Raw genomic sequence first — 13,869 nt, 5'->3', positions numbered from 1 at the left:
TTTAAATTATGCTATAATTTAATTATATTTCAAATTAAAAAATGTGTCAGTTACTCATTAGTATGGCACCAATATAAGATTCAAAAGTATGACAGAAGATCCTCATCGCCTCTTCAATCCTTCCACTATCGTGAAGTGAAGTCAGAGGAGTCCGTTACGCTAGATTTCAGGTCATAAGGGCCCACGACTGTTATAGAAAGAAAAAACACCTAGACCCACATCTGTTATTGGATTAGAGGGAAAGGTGGGCTAGAGCCAACAATACATATGATTCAGATCGTAGCCAAGGGGAAGACAAGAGGCAGTAAAGCGACGGAAAAACCGTTACAAAAGTAATTAGGAGTTTTGTCTTTAAAATATGCTTTTGACTAGTAGATACTCCAAAAAAGACCTTGATTCACCAATAATACGACTTTTAGCCGGTATTGCAATGGAGACCATCAAAAAGCAACTCCACGTTGTGAGTATCTTCGACATCATAGTTATTCCACCCTTTTCGTCAACCTAAACAAGAAGTATATTCTATCATAACTTGTTCGGGCAATAAAAGAAATTCCGCACCAATAACTCGATGAAAAACTATTTGTAAAATGACTCTATTGAGTCCCATATCGGTGATAGAATTAATCTATTCCTATAATTATGAAACCAAAAATGAGATACGGACGAGTAAGCTATTCCTTTTCTATATTCCGTTAATCGTAAAATGCTGAAGTTACATAGATTATTAATTGCATAACCGTCGGAGATTGTTGAAGCCACTAACTCTGAGAAATTAGGTGGCATTGAAAGTAAAGATATTGTTCATTTCTCTATCTAATCTAATCCCATAACATTCGTGTTAAAATCATGTACTTTGGATAGTAAAGTATAAAAAAAATGTTCAGGTGAAAAATGGCAAACTATATTTTGGCAGAAAATAATTATTGTCACTAAACTTATATTATCAGTTGATCCTCATTACAGATGTGGCATTAAATGTCTATAATATAGTGATAAGAATGTGACAACTTTATGTGTTGCATATTTTTGGATAATGCATCGTCATTATAGATATGGCATTAATTGTCCTTTTAAGCATTGTATAATGCATTTTTTTTTGTATTCGATACACATGGACCAATTTGGAAGAAAACACCAATATTGTCATGGATATTTTTCGTTTGATTTGGAAACCTATAGACGTTATAGCAAATACGAAAATTCCAATACAAAGGAAATCAAAGCCTCATCATAGAAGGCTTAACAGAGAAAAGAAAAAGGGAGGATTAAGCCATTCCAATTGACCGTGGATGCTCATTTTCCAGGTACACATTTACCATGGTCTCATGGTGGATTTTATTGAACTCTGTCATGACCCTTTCATTATCCAGCTCCTCAAACCTTTCTAGGACATTAACACACCAGTTCATCTCAAGAATTGAACTCCCTTTTTCAGTGTAGCATTGGTACTAGAGTTCTGATTTTCCTTGCATATAGATAGATGCCATAGATACCTTTTGATCTTCAGGTATGGGTATCAATTCAAAGTATCTCGAGCACCTCCTCACCCAACATCTACCATTTTCCCCATCAAAGTAAGGGAACTCTAGTCTGTTCAAAGCATTGTAGGTCCCTTTGCTTTGTGAGCTGTGATGTTCCAACCTAAAGATGCTACCCCTTTCCTGTTTGAAGGGGTTGTGTATGGCAGCTCGAGAGTTAGATCCCTTGTCCATGGCTGCAGTCAAACCATCTCCAAGGATAGACTTGTTCTTGTTGTATTGCTGTAGTTGCTCAACCACACTTTGGAGTTGCTGTTGAACATTCAGTAAGTTGTGTTCAACATTCAGTACTGATGTCTGAAGGTTCTCCTACACTTCCATCATTTGATCTGGACGCCCATAGATTTCATCTTCACTTGCTTGTCTTTTTGCTCTTGTATTTCTTTCAATCTTTTTCCATCAGCCATTGTTGGAGGATTGTTTTGTGTGTTTGAGGTTCAAGGAAGTAATGGCTCTTAGGCTAATTCGAAATGAATTGAGCTAAAATTTGCGAAAAATTAACAGAGCCACAGACAAAAATGGAGGTGGGAAGTAGAAGAAGAATAGATTAGAGGAAATTAAAATTATAATTCATTTATAATAATTCCTCTTTCAGTCGTTTGAGCCTTTACAAGGAGAAACCACAACAAAAGACAAAAAAAAAAAAAAAACCTGAATGGACATTAAAACTCTTCAGAGTTTTGGGTTGCTCGTCCTCCTCTTAGCTCAGGATTGGTAGTCCTTTATTGTTGTCATGGACTTAATAAATGCAGGTGGCAACTCCTGCAGCAACGGGTGGCACATCTCCGTTGTCCAAGTGTCATGTGTCTGGCTAAATCAGGAAGGGAGAGTTGAGTCCAAATTCCCAATTTCCTATGCTCTGGAATCACACACTAATTGCCTCGAAACCACGTCGCCTTTGCTTGATAATTTAAAATCGTCCCCAATTACACCTGCGCCCTTAATCGAATGGTCCTCTTTCATCCTTCTTCCCATCTAACGTTCAACTTTTAAAGTTGCATTTTGGCCCTTAAACGCGATATAGATCACCTATCACGGATTGACTATTTTGTCTTGCAATGGAATGTAATTTTCGCCCTTGTAGCTTAAGTCACACTCAACCTTCAATCAGTCGTATACCATCTCGAGTCCTGACGACACCCGCCACGTGTTTTCAACACTTAAAACTCACTAGCACGACATTTGAACGCCTCTCGATGTGGCACCCCATGCTCGTGCACTCGCTTTGACAAGTTTAACCTAATACGAAGTACCTATAGTTCTACTTCATAATTGATTGTTTGTTGCTTTCCAAGTACTTATTGCAAATGTTGATATAAAATGTCTTTCACAGTCTCTTATGATTCTTCCTGCTCATGCCGCTCTTTAGTTGACTTTGTCGATTCCCAGTAAATTTATTCTTTCAACGTCTTTCAATAACATGCACTTCAGTAGTGTGCGGTTCATCTTCCATGCATTAATGTGGAATCTTCAACATAAATGATATTTCAATTGTGTTATCGGACAACAAATACAATATAGCATTATTCAGAGAATACAATATGTCGTTATATTTAATTGGATAGGGATGATCATTTATATATTCTACTTCTCACATATTTATTACACCTATGGATAAAGATTATATTATAACCGTAATAATAAGAAAGCATAATATGATTTACCTATTTGGAAATTTGTTTAGTGAATGTATATGAATGGACCGGACCGGTGAGTCATGTTTTGTTTTCTTCTTCTATCTTTACCTATCTAAAATTTGATGTCATAAATAGTGTCTCCGTTAAAATATTCTAAAGAAGATACAAAAAATGTCAACATGATGTCTAGATATCAATATCGAACTTAAACAAAACTTAATGATTATAGGAACATCTTGCCCTATCTTGCTAGTTCGAATAAGCATAAAAGTTCAAGATAGTTTATATACCCATTCAGGAAATCTATGACAGTACTTTCACAAGTATATTAAAAGTTTTGAACTATATTTTACTTTGTTTTCATTGATTTTCTCATCGGTCAAATTGCTCCAACTTCTACACTTGGTGAAAATAAATGCCAATAAGGAGCATACGAATGAGATTCAATATTTGTCCTTGACATCAATTCTTTTCCTTTTATGTTTTTCTTCATTCCATTACAACTCTTTCCTTTTAGATACCTCGTTCACATTTTAAAACAATTTGATTTACCCATTTCTTTAAATAATACGACGTAATGCAAATGAGATCCACTATATTTCTTTAACATGAATTTCTTTTTCTTCATTTTTACTTCCTTTCAATAAGAAGTATTTCGTTTTTCAGATTTCATTCACAAGTCTCCTTAGATTGTTTTCATTTCAAATTCAAATTAACACATTCAATTTATTTTTATGTTTAAAACTTGGATACATTCTACGCTTTCTTTCATGAGAATAAAGTTATTGTCATCATCCACATGAAGAGAGAATATAAATTATTTTTATCAATTTCAATCTTGACATAATTACTTCACAACGAACAAATATAATTCATAAGCAAGAGAAATAATAGAATTTTATTTGATCAATAAGCGACAACATTCTTCAAAACACTAAAATAGAGGACTAATTTGCAAAAAATCTAAGATAAAAGAAAAGGCAAAATATAAAATAAGAATGATGAAAGCATTTATTAATCAGATTCATAAAAAAAAGAAAAGAGAAAGAGAAAATATGTTTGAAATGAGAAGATACCTTTTGGAAACTTGAGCAATGAGGGCAACAAATCAATGGTGGTTCGTACCTTTGATGTATTCGGGAGACGAACTTCACAGGAGAAGCTAACAGGAACTGCAAAATCTCCTAAATGTTAACATGAAATTAAGAGATTCATTCAAAAATATTTTACTAAAAGAAAGAGATAATAACAATAACAAATTTAATTGTACACAATCCACTTCAAATGCTTATAGTGGATATATATTGTTCTCTATGAATCATTTTTACAAAATTTGAACATATATGTGAAAACCTCTATGTATAATCAGGGAACATCTTACCAAAAGAAAATGGCTTGAAAGATATATGCTTCAATACAATTTTTAAAATGCAAAATAATTATTTCAACATAAACAACATATTTCTATCAAATATAAGAATAATAACCAATCAATTCTTTCTTTTTTTTTCCCTCCTTATTTGGTAATGCAAAAACTTTACCGAAAGGATTAAATATACAAATCTGCCTCAGGTCGAGGCATTTTCTTGTCATTTAGAATTTACAACACTTATGGTACTTAAATGTGAAGAGTTATTATTTATTTACAAAAAAAAAATACAGAATCCATCTTTACTGCACTGGTCTATTCTAGCTGCTATTTGTGCCTTCGGCAAGCCCTATTATTTAGAAAAATTCATTTCGTTAATTATATGTCCTGATCCATCTAATCCAAAATTAAATCAACCAAAAAAGAAAACAAAGAAGTTGGGCTAGAGAAATTAAAATGATGAGACTAAAAATGGTAAAAAAAAAAAAGGTGTATATATGCAACTTGCACGGCAAAGAACAAAAAAAAAATAGAAACATCAATTAGACGATTAAGTAATAAAAAGGTGAAGTAAAAAAGGTATGAAACATTTCAACAACCTTCGCTCACTGACCAACAATGGAGAGAACAAAGAGCAGATCTGGAGATTAGGAACGACGTTTTGCCCTCTAGAGAGAATTCGTATTCATACACGTAGATGGAGGGTATGCAATTAATGATAATAAGAAAGTTCATTATAACTACACGTAATCTATTCCAACCAAATGAGTGCACGTGGCATTTGCCTCGTCAGCATGAAATTCAAAATATCACTCAATTTAAGGAAATAATATTACGTGAGTTACCTATGTTGACCAGAATTATATAGAACTTACCCAAAGAAATAATGTATTATTGTACCTTCCTTATCACTTCAAATGTGAAGTAATTATTAATAAATGATAGCTAATTCATTTAAGCTAGTGTGCATAAACTACCCTTATGAAATAGGCATGACTCTAATAGTAATTCACAAAATTGAAGAATATAGAAATTCAAGGCATTGAAGAATATTGAAATAATATTAACTGGAACATTCACAAATAGGAAGCTGGGAAAAGAAATTGATTCACTACATAACACAAAGATGATTTAAATAACAAAGTTTCATACTTGCAACAATGTGCTTTAAATTAATGCACCCTACCCAATAAAAGAATATGTTATGTAAATTTTAATTACATTACGAAATGCGTTCTGAATATTATGTTATGGAATTTCTTTTTTTTGCGTACTCGAATTGCCTTGTTAAAAAGTTTTATGAACTCGTGTGTATTCTGCTCATTTGCTTTATGTGGGTTAAGATTCATGGGTTCAACCCTATCCAACTAATTTTTTATTAGGTTGGATTTGTTATAATTTAGAAGAATTGCTATAGATGAGACTTAAATAAAATTGTATTTTAAATTGAATTGGATATGGGTTCTTAATGGACCTAATATCAGTTGATTATGAGTTCAATCCAAAAATAAAAGTAAAAAAACAGTAATTTTTTTCAAAATTATTGCAATTTGAAGTTAACCCCGTGACAATTTATATGAAAATTGAGAAAAATATCAATAAATGAACATCCAAACTATAATAATGATTGAAACATGTTAACAAAGCAAATGCAAGAATCTCTTAACAAATAGTAATATGAATGCACAGATACTGCACGTATGCATTTAACCAATATGATAAAATCAAACAATACTCAATATTGTCCAAAACACTATTGCTTTGTTTGGATTTGTATTCTCGCATAGCCGAGACAAGATAAAACAGACTTAATGTTTATTTTTGTATTTTTACACATTATCTGCGTGTTTTTCTATTTTTCAACTTTCTATATATAAGATATATATATATATATACATTTATATATATATATTTTTATATATTTACATAATATAAAACAAACATGATTTGACAATATTTTTGTCTCCAAAAAATACAACATTAAACATAAAATATTTATATATATACATATTATATGTAAAAATATATAATTGACAATGAACAGTGATTTTTGTCTCCCAAATCCCAACATCATACCTCCACCACTTATTTTAAAATATTTTAAATTACACAAAACACAAATCCAAACATATCATCTATTTTCAACACACACTTACTTATTTCTATTTTTCTCTCTTTATTTTCAAAACACAAAACAAAACAACTAAAACAAAAATCCAAACACAATGTATGTATTCACGATATTATCTTATATACATTTTGATATTATCATTATCTTATTCAAACGAATTATGGCAGCAAGATGTCCACGAAACACAAGCATAGTATTTAGATTCATTTTCGGAGTGCTTTGTTGTGTTTTATGGAGAAAGAGAGAGAAAAACAATGATAAATAAGTATGTGTTAGAGATAGTATATATGTTTGGATTTATTTTTGAAGATAATTTAAAATAAGTATTGTATGTTTAATGTTGTGTTTTGGAAGACAAAAATTATTGTTCATTGTGAAATCACTGTCAAACATGTCTTTTTTTGTATATATTTATGTATATGTGTGTATTTATGTCAAAACAGTTAAAAACACCCAGATAAAGTGATTTTGTATGATGACAAACATTGGGTATGTTTTAACTCATCCGAAGATAATTTGAAAATGAAAATAAACATAGAGGTTGGTATGTTCCAAGGGATAGTGCGCTCTAGGCCTACTGGGATGGATCTAGTACAGTATAACTTTTACCCAATGCATTGGAGGGTTGGAATTTGGCCTATCTATTTGACTTTCTCATCGTCAATCAGTCGTTATCTTTTAGTAAAGGATCTTTTATTACACTTTTGTGATATATATATATATATTATATTCATGCATATATTGTATGCAGTCTCATTTTTAAATTATGCTATAATTTAATTATATTTCAAATTAAAAAATGTGTCAGTTACTTTAATTTAAAGTTACCAATTAGTCTCTTGATTATGTGTAAAAATTCTACGGACATCACACTAGCCTACTTGTGTATGACTATTCTCATGAAGCATTTTTTTGTACTATCTTCAGACAATAATAAAGCAAGCAATAATGCAAGTGACTCTTTACTATATGTATGCTTATTAATTTATTTTATTCTCTTAGTTCTGCCTTTTTCTTCTATCGTATTACTTTATCGCCATCCCACTCTCTATTTTAGTTGGGGCAGAGGGATTCCTGAGAGTTAGTACATAGACCTAGTAGGTAGCGATGGTAAAACAAAAATATTATAGCTGAGCGTGTTGATTTAAAACTTCCACAAGTGGAAGATTATTGCTAAGCTTGTTGGACTCTGCAATCCAACCAAACTAGCAGTTACAAAGTTCTCAATGTAAAGAAGTTTGACAAAAAGGTCACTTATTTTGTCTTTTCCATAAGATGAAAACTGTGATATCTTTTTGAATTTTATGAATACAGGTTCCACAAGTAAAGAGGGCATTGCTCTTGTTGTTGGATATGATCCAACATTGCTCTCTCTTGCTCGTGCATACTCTCTGCTTGTAGGTTTTCTGTCGCTATGATGACACAGCATTAAACGCAAAAATTTTAGAAATCTTGCTTTTTTAATTGTCTATTTCTAGATTAGTGATTGTTAGCCTAAGTTACCTTTTTCTTCGAAGTGTTGTTTATTCTTTCCCACTTCCACCCATCCCTAGATTTTAGCCAATACCATAAAACTCTCTCTTTTGAGATCCAGAGTGCAGCTAGTGTGAATAGCTCTTTAGAGTTGAAGTTATCTCTGCATAAATTAAACTTGACTACAGCCTCATGTTGACAAGAGAAACTGAGAAGAAAATTTCCAAGTTTCTTAGGAAGGTTGGCAATTAAGAACATATGTAGTTGAGATGTAAGTTTCTTCCAAGAGACAAATCACTTATATCCTTTCAATAGGGTGAAGATACTATATTTTCATCAGCGAATTATGTTTTAACTGCCAAACTAACTCCAAATTTAGTAGTTCAATTTTAACCATTTTCTGCAATTCAACGGCAAGCTCCAAATTCAACCTTTCTAGGACATTAACACACCAGTTCATCTCAAGAATTGAACTCCCTTTTTCAGTGTAGCATTGGTACTAGAGTTCTGATTTTCCTTGCATATAGATAGATGCCATAGATACCTTTTGATCTTCAGGTATGGGTATCAATTCAAAGTATCTCGAGCACCTCCTCACCCAACATCTACCATTTTCCCCATCAAAGTAAGGGAACTCTAGTCTGTTCAAAGCATTGTAGGTCCCTTTGCTTTGTGAGCTGTGATGTTCCAGCCTAAAGATGCTACCCCTTTCCTGTTTGAAGGGGTTGTGTATGGCAGCTCTAGAGTTAGATCCCTTGTCCATGGCTGCAGTCAAACCATCTCCAAGGATAGACTTGTTCTTGTTGTATTGCTGTAGTTGCTCAACCACACTTTGGAGTTGCTGTTGAACATTCAGTAAGTTGTGTTCAACATTCAGTACTGATGTCTGAAGGTTCTCCTGCACTTCCATCATTTGATCTGGACGCCCATAGATTTCATCTTCACTTGCTTGTCTTTTTGCTCTTGTATTTCTTTCAATCTTGTTCCATCAACCATTGTTGGAGGATTGTTTTGTGTGTTTGAGGTTCAAGGAAGTGATGTATTATTACCTAACAACTAAATAGATTAGAAAAACCACTTATAATTTATCATATGATAGTGATGTAGAATTTATAACCCATGACACAATATCCCTTCCTAACTTTTGACTCACAACATTGTCAAAATCAAAAACCAATAAAAGAAAAGTGGCATAATATCAAATTTGCTTTCATTGAGAGTCGAACTCAAGACCTCCCGCTTACTAAACGGGTGCTCTAACCAACTGAGCTATGAAAGCTCATGAACCTCAGTTTCTTATGAACTAGATTATTTGTATTAGAAGAAAAGACTCTGAGGACATTTTCTACAGGAATAAAATATAGAAACAGTTGAATAAGAGAAAAGTTGAGTTGAGATAAGAGCTTGGGATGCACATAACCTTCCATTAGTAATTTCCCCTTAAACATTACTTTGTTTCACAAAGACAACACTACTTTGATTCACAAAGTTGAACCAAAAGACAATTACCAAAAAATGAACAAGAATAGAATCATCAACTTTATTAACAAAGCCATACACACACTCTCATTGTTCTATGAAAACATAACATTTGTTCCATTTACACAACGTAGATTGATTGACGGTTGAGTTGATCCTATCACTCAATTTAGTAATATTTTATTATTCATACTAAAATAGAAAAATCAAATTCAACAGAACACAAATTGAATAAATTAAAAAAAATAGTAATTCTATTTCTTCAGTATTGCAAATTACAAAAATATTTATCTTGAAAAAGAAAATAAAATTTCAACTAAATATCTTTGTTGTGCTGATCTTGATGATGATTTCAGGTTTGTGGGATGCTGATCACTCGCATGAATCTGCCTCAATTTACAAATTCAAACTTTCTTCGAAGCTGCTCTCACTTTGAAGGTTTACCGTCAGCAATCCATTATCAGAACTGTATGTGAAGTCCTCATCTTTCTTGTCTACCTTACAGCACCTTGGTCTTTTGCTTGAAAATGGCTCCAAACAAGCCATCTCTGCTTTCTTTTGATTCTTATACTATCCCCCCAAGGTACAATCTTCAATGGATCCTCCTGTCGTGCATTTTGATTAGTCCGAGCGGTGGAAACTCAACATTTTCTTTGAATACCTACAGAGGATATTGATAAGTATGGTCTCCGTTGGTCATGAACAAGAAGAGTGGTATGGAATGGAAGTTTGAGGAGTTTTGCCTACTTTTATTGGGGAGACGGTATATATTCGCACTGCATTACGCCTAACGACACTTGAATGGTTTTGTTCTTCAGCACTCTTGAAAGGGATGCTGCAACAGTATACAGTTTAAACATTAGAATCTGTATCAGATAGTTGTTGTGTTTATGTTGGAAAAAGAAGAGGTTGTAAGGAATGAAGTGAACCTGTGTTAAATGCATATACGGCGCATTCTCCATCCTCAAGAAACTCGATATCAAGAGGATTTTGCAGATGTTTAACTCAACACATTTGAGAAAAGACTATACCAACTGAATAGAGTATTTGTTTGAATCACATAATTCATTAATCACATCAAAAACAGTATTTTGATTCAATAAGTTGAAACAAACCATCATTGTCATCAAACACAGAAAAGAAGAAAATCATCAACTTTATTAACAGAGTCTCATTGTTCTACAAAAAGATAACATTTGCTCCATTTACACAAAATACACTGATTGATCAGTTGAGTTGACTACATTTCTCATCAGCTTCCACAATACTCAACACATTCTTTCTGCCCGCAGTCCGACGAAGTGCTCTGCGATGAGCTCCAGAAGGCTCCAGGTAGTAAATCCGTATTGATCGGCACTGTTAGGTTTTGTTCCCTCCTCATTGTAGCTGTTTTCATTCCTTGTTCTAGAGAATGGACCACCAGTACATCCATCAACTTTTGATCAGCTAACTTGGAAGAGTTTCATAAACATAATTTTCAAGAACAAATTATCTTTAAACAGTAATATCAACTGCAGCCACAGCCAGGAAAAGTGTAAATACTAACAAGACACCAGAAAGTACTCCACATAACAATTATGGCCAGCCGCTACACACAAATTATATTTATCAGATCATATGCACAAACTGTTGAAAAGACACTGTTTAGCACTTCTTTATTCATTCTTAACAGCCGTAATTATACTAGAAGCAAAGGGAAATCTATATAAACAGAAAGAAGAACCAATAAAGTATCAATAAACTAAGGGAACATCAGAAGTCATAATTGATCAAAGTTCTATTGTTCTACATGAATAAACATGGACCCACTAGGGCACAATGTTAATCATGCTGCAGCTAAATACTAAATGTTTAGCTAGCAACCGTTTCAATTATTCAAGCTCTACACCTTCAATTCTCTCCCACTAATTTCCCTTTCTCATATTAAAGAACCAGCTAACTGGAAGAAACATTAATTATGAGAAGCTTATCATGGTGTACAAGCAATGCAAGAAAAAAGATTTTCTCAAGGATACATGAAATTATATCACATGACATATGTCAATTGTTATTTATTACACTTAATAAGCAGTACTATTTCATCAAGTGTCCCTGTCTCCAACCATGACGAGAGAGAAGATTGATTAAGAAAGTAGAAATGAGGGCTAAAGCACGAAAACCCCAACATTCCTTCTCTTCTTTTCTTTCTTCTTTCAGCTATCCAAAACGTCTACTAATAACATGAAAGCTCGATAGCACAGCTAAATCACCATAACTAGAAATACTATTTATGAAAATAAAATACACAATGGAGACAATTTCTATGAATAGCAAAAGTCAGGAGAACCCTTACTTGCACATAACTGAAAATTTTTGCATTGTTTGCAAACCCAATGATTTCAGCAACCATCATAATGCAGCAGCAGCAGTGCGCGCAGGCATGCTATATGTGTACCATATGAAGCCTTCCTTCATGGCAGATATTGTTTCACTGATCTAAATAAATAAAGTAAGTTTGAGAACCAAGATATTTCCAGCAACCATCCAACTCAATTTCTTTTCCTTTTTTCTAACACTTTCTTCTCTACTGCTCCGACTTTACAAACCCTAAATAAAGTAATAAAAAATCGAGAAGTTGAAAAATGTGGGTATGGATGGGGTTTGATGGTGGGAAGCGAACAGTAGTTTTGAGGGTTTTTACCAGTGGGGTTTTCTTTTTTGGATTTTTGTGTCGCATCCATCTCCAATGCCGTTTCTCCTGGATGTGCTGATTGGTAAAAGAAACACATCTTCGCTTCCATCAATCCGAGTAATAAACCCTCCGCCAGTGGTAATAAACCCTAACCCCTCTATTGGTGTTTCCTCTCTATTTTTGAGGGGTTTTTAGAAAATCCTTCTTTTGCCCCTGCTTTTTGGGGTTGAGAAGTAAATAGAGGGATGAAAGGAGAAATGTAGGTGAAGGGGTTTTTACAAATGAGAGGAAGGAAAGATGGGAGGATATTAAACTTCTTTATTCCTTCAAGAATCTCTGGTTCTTGTGTAGAGAAATCCAAGAAAACAAGAAATACAAGAATAAAGAACCTACTTCCCATCCGCACACCAATCCAGGCAACCGTTAATACAAACTAAGATTTCATTTTCCTGTTGACATTTATGTATTTCGTAATCGGGATCAGGAATGTGTGTAGATGGATGGTTGTATAGAGTGAGATTTGTCCAGTTTCAAAGATTGAACAAAGAAAGAGAGGAGATTGAAGAGCGTTTGAAGATTCTTGAAGGAGTTCAATTCACATTTTGAAAACGATACTTCCAAGAAAGCAAGAGAAAAAAAGAAAATGTTATAAACTTAGACAAATTCTAAGTTTATTGGCCTATCACTCTTAATAGAATATAAAGAAATAATATATGTATTTCTCCAACCAACTTTCTTATTCACTCAAAAAATCACTTTACAAATGAAATACATGGTGGTATTTATAGACCACCAAAATTGTGGTTACAAAATACATCAAAACTATTTTATTTACAAATTATAATGGGTGATACAAAAGGGTGTATAACATAATGGGTATTAAAAATGAATATGAAGAGGTGTATGCATTCATATATACATATTATATATAATACTCCCCCTTGAATGCATACCTCTTTATCATATACATCCTGCCTCGTTAAAAACCTTGTTTGGAAAAATTCAATGGGATAAAAATCAAGGCTAAGGAAATGAGTACAGTTGTATAATCTCCCCCTCAATTGATACTGATATCTTTCAGGTGTCGCATGCCAATAAACCGTACGAGTTGTTTGAACACCTTTATTGGTAATGCCTTCGTAAACAATCTGCTAAGTTCTGACTTGATGAAATTTGTTGAACATCAACTTTGCCTTCCACTTGAAGCTCGTGAGTGGAGAAAATTTTTGGTAATATGTGCTTGGTTCTGTCGCCTTTAATATAACCATCCTTGATTTGGGCGATGCATGCTGCATTGTCTTCATATATTACTGTGGGACTTTTCTCGATTATTTCCAGTCCACATTACTCATGCACATAATGTATTACTGATCTAAGCCATACACATTCACGCCCAGCCTCGTATAATGCAATTAATTTTGCATGATTTGATGAGGTGGCTACCAAAGTCTGTTTGGTTGAACGCCATGAAATAGCAGTTCCACCATACATGAATACATATCAGATTGAGATATAGCTTTATGTGGATCAGATAAATACCCCGCAATCTGAATAACCAACTAATTTGG

The 13,869-nt window shown here is 33.3% G+C and overlaps 1 long non-coding RNA gene and 1 other non-coding gene across 2 annotated transcripts; both read right to left on the bottom strand.

Moving 5' to 3' along the window:
* Positions 1 to 2,228: 2,228 nt before the first annotated feature.
* Positions 2,229 to 5,223, bottom strand: LOC105179824. Its single transcript, XR_849385.1, has 3 exons — positions 5,147 to 5,223; positions 4,255 to 4,350; positions 2,229 to 3,009 (listed from the first exon to the last, which is right to left on the bottom strand). It is a non-coding gene; the product is annotated as an uncharacterized LOC105179824 (long non-coding RNA).
* A 4,133-nt stretch (positions 5,224 to 9,356) lies between these two features.
* Positions 9,357 to 9,430, bottom strand: TRNAT-AGU. The gene has a single exon. It is a non-coding gene; the product is annotated as a tRNA-Thr (tRNA).
* Positions 9,431 to 13,869: the final 4,439 nt, after the last annotated feature.

Source organism: Sesamum indicum, unplaced genomic scaffold (genome assembly GCF_000512975.1).
Source record: "Sesamum indicum cultivar Zhongzhi No. 13 unplaced genomic scaffold, S_indicum_v1.0 scaffold00218, whole genome shotgun sequence".
NCBI classification, from domain to species: domain Eukaryota; kingdom Viridiplantae; phylum Streptophyta; class Magnoliopsida; order Lamiales; family Pedaliaceae; genus Sesamum; species Sesamum indicum.
The sequence above is the reverse complement of the archived record's forward strand: the minus strand, read 5'-3'. Positions and strand labels throughout refer to the sequence as shown.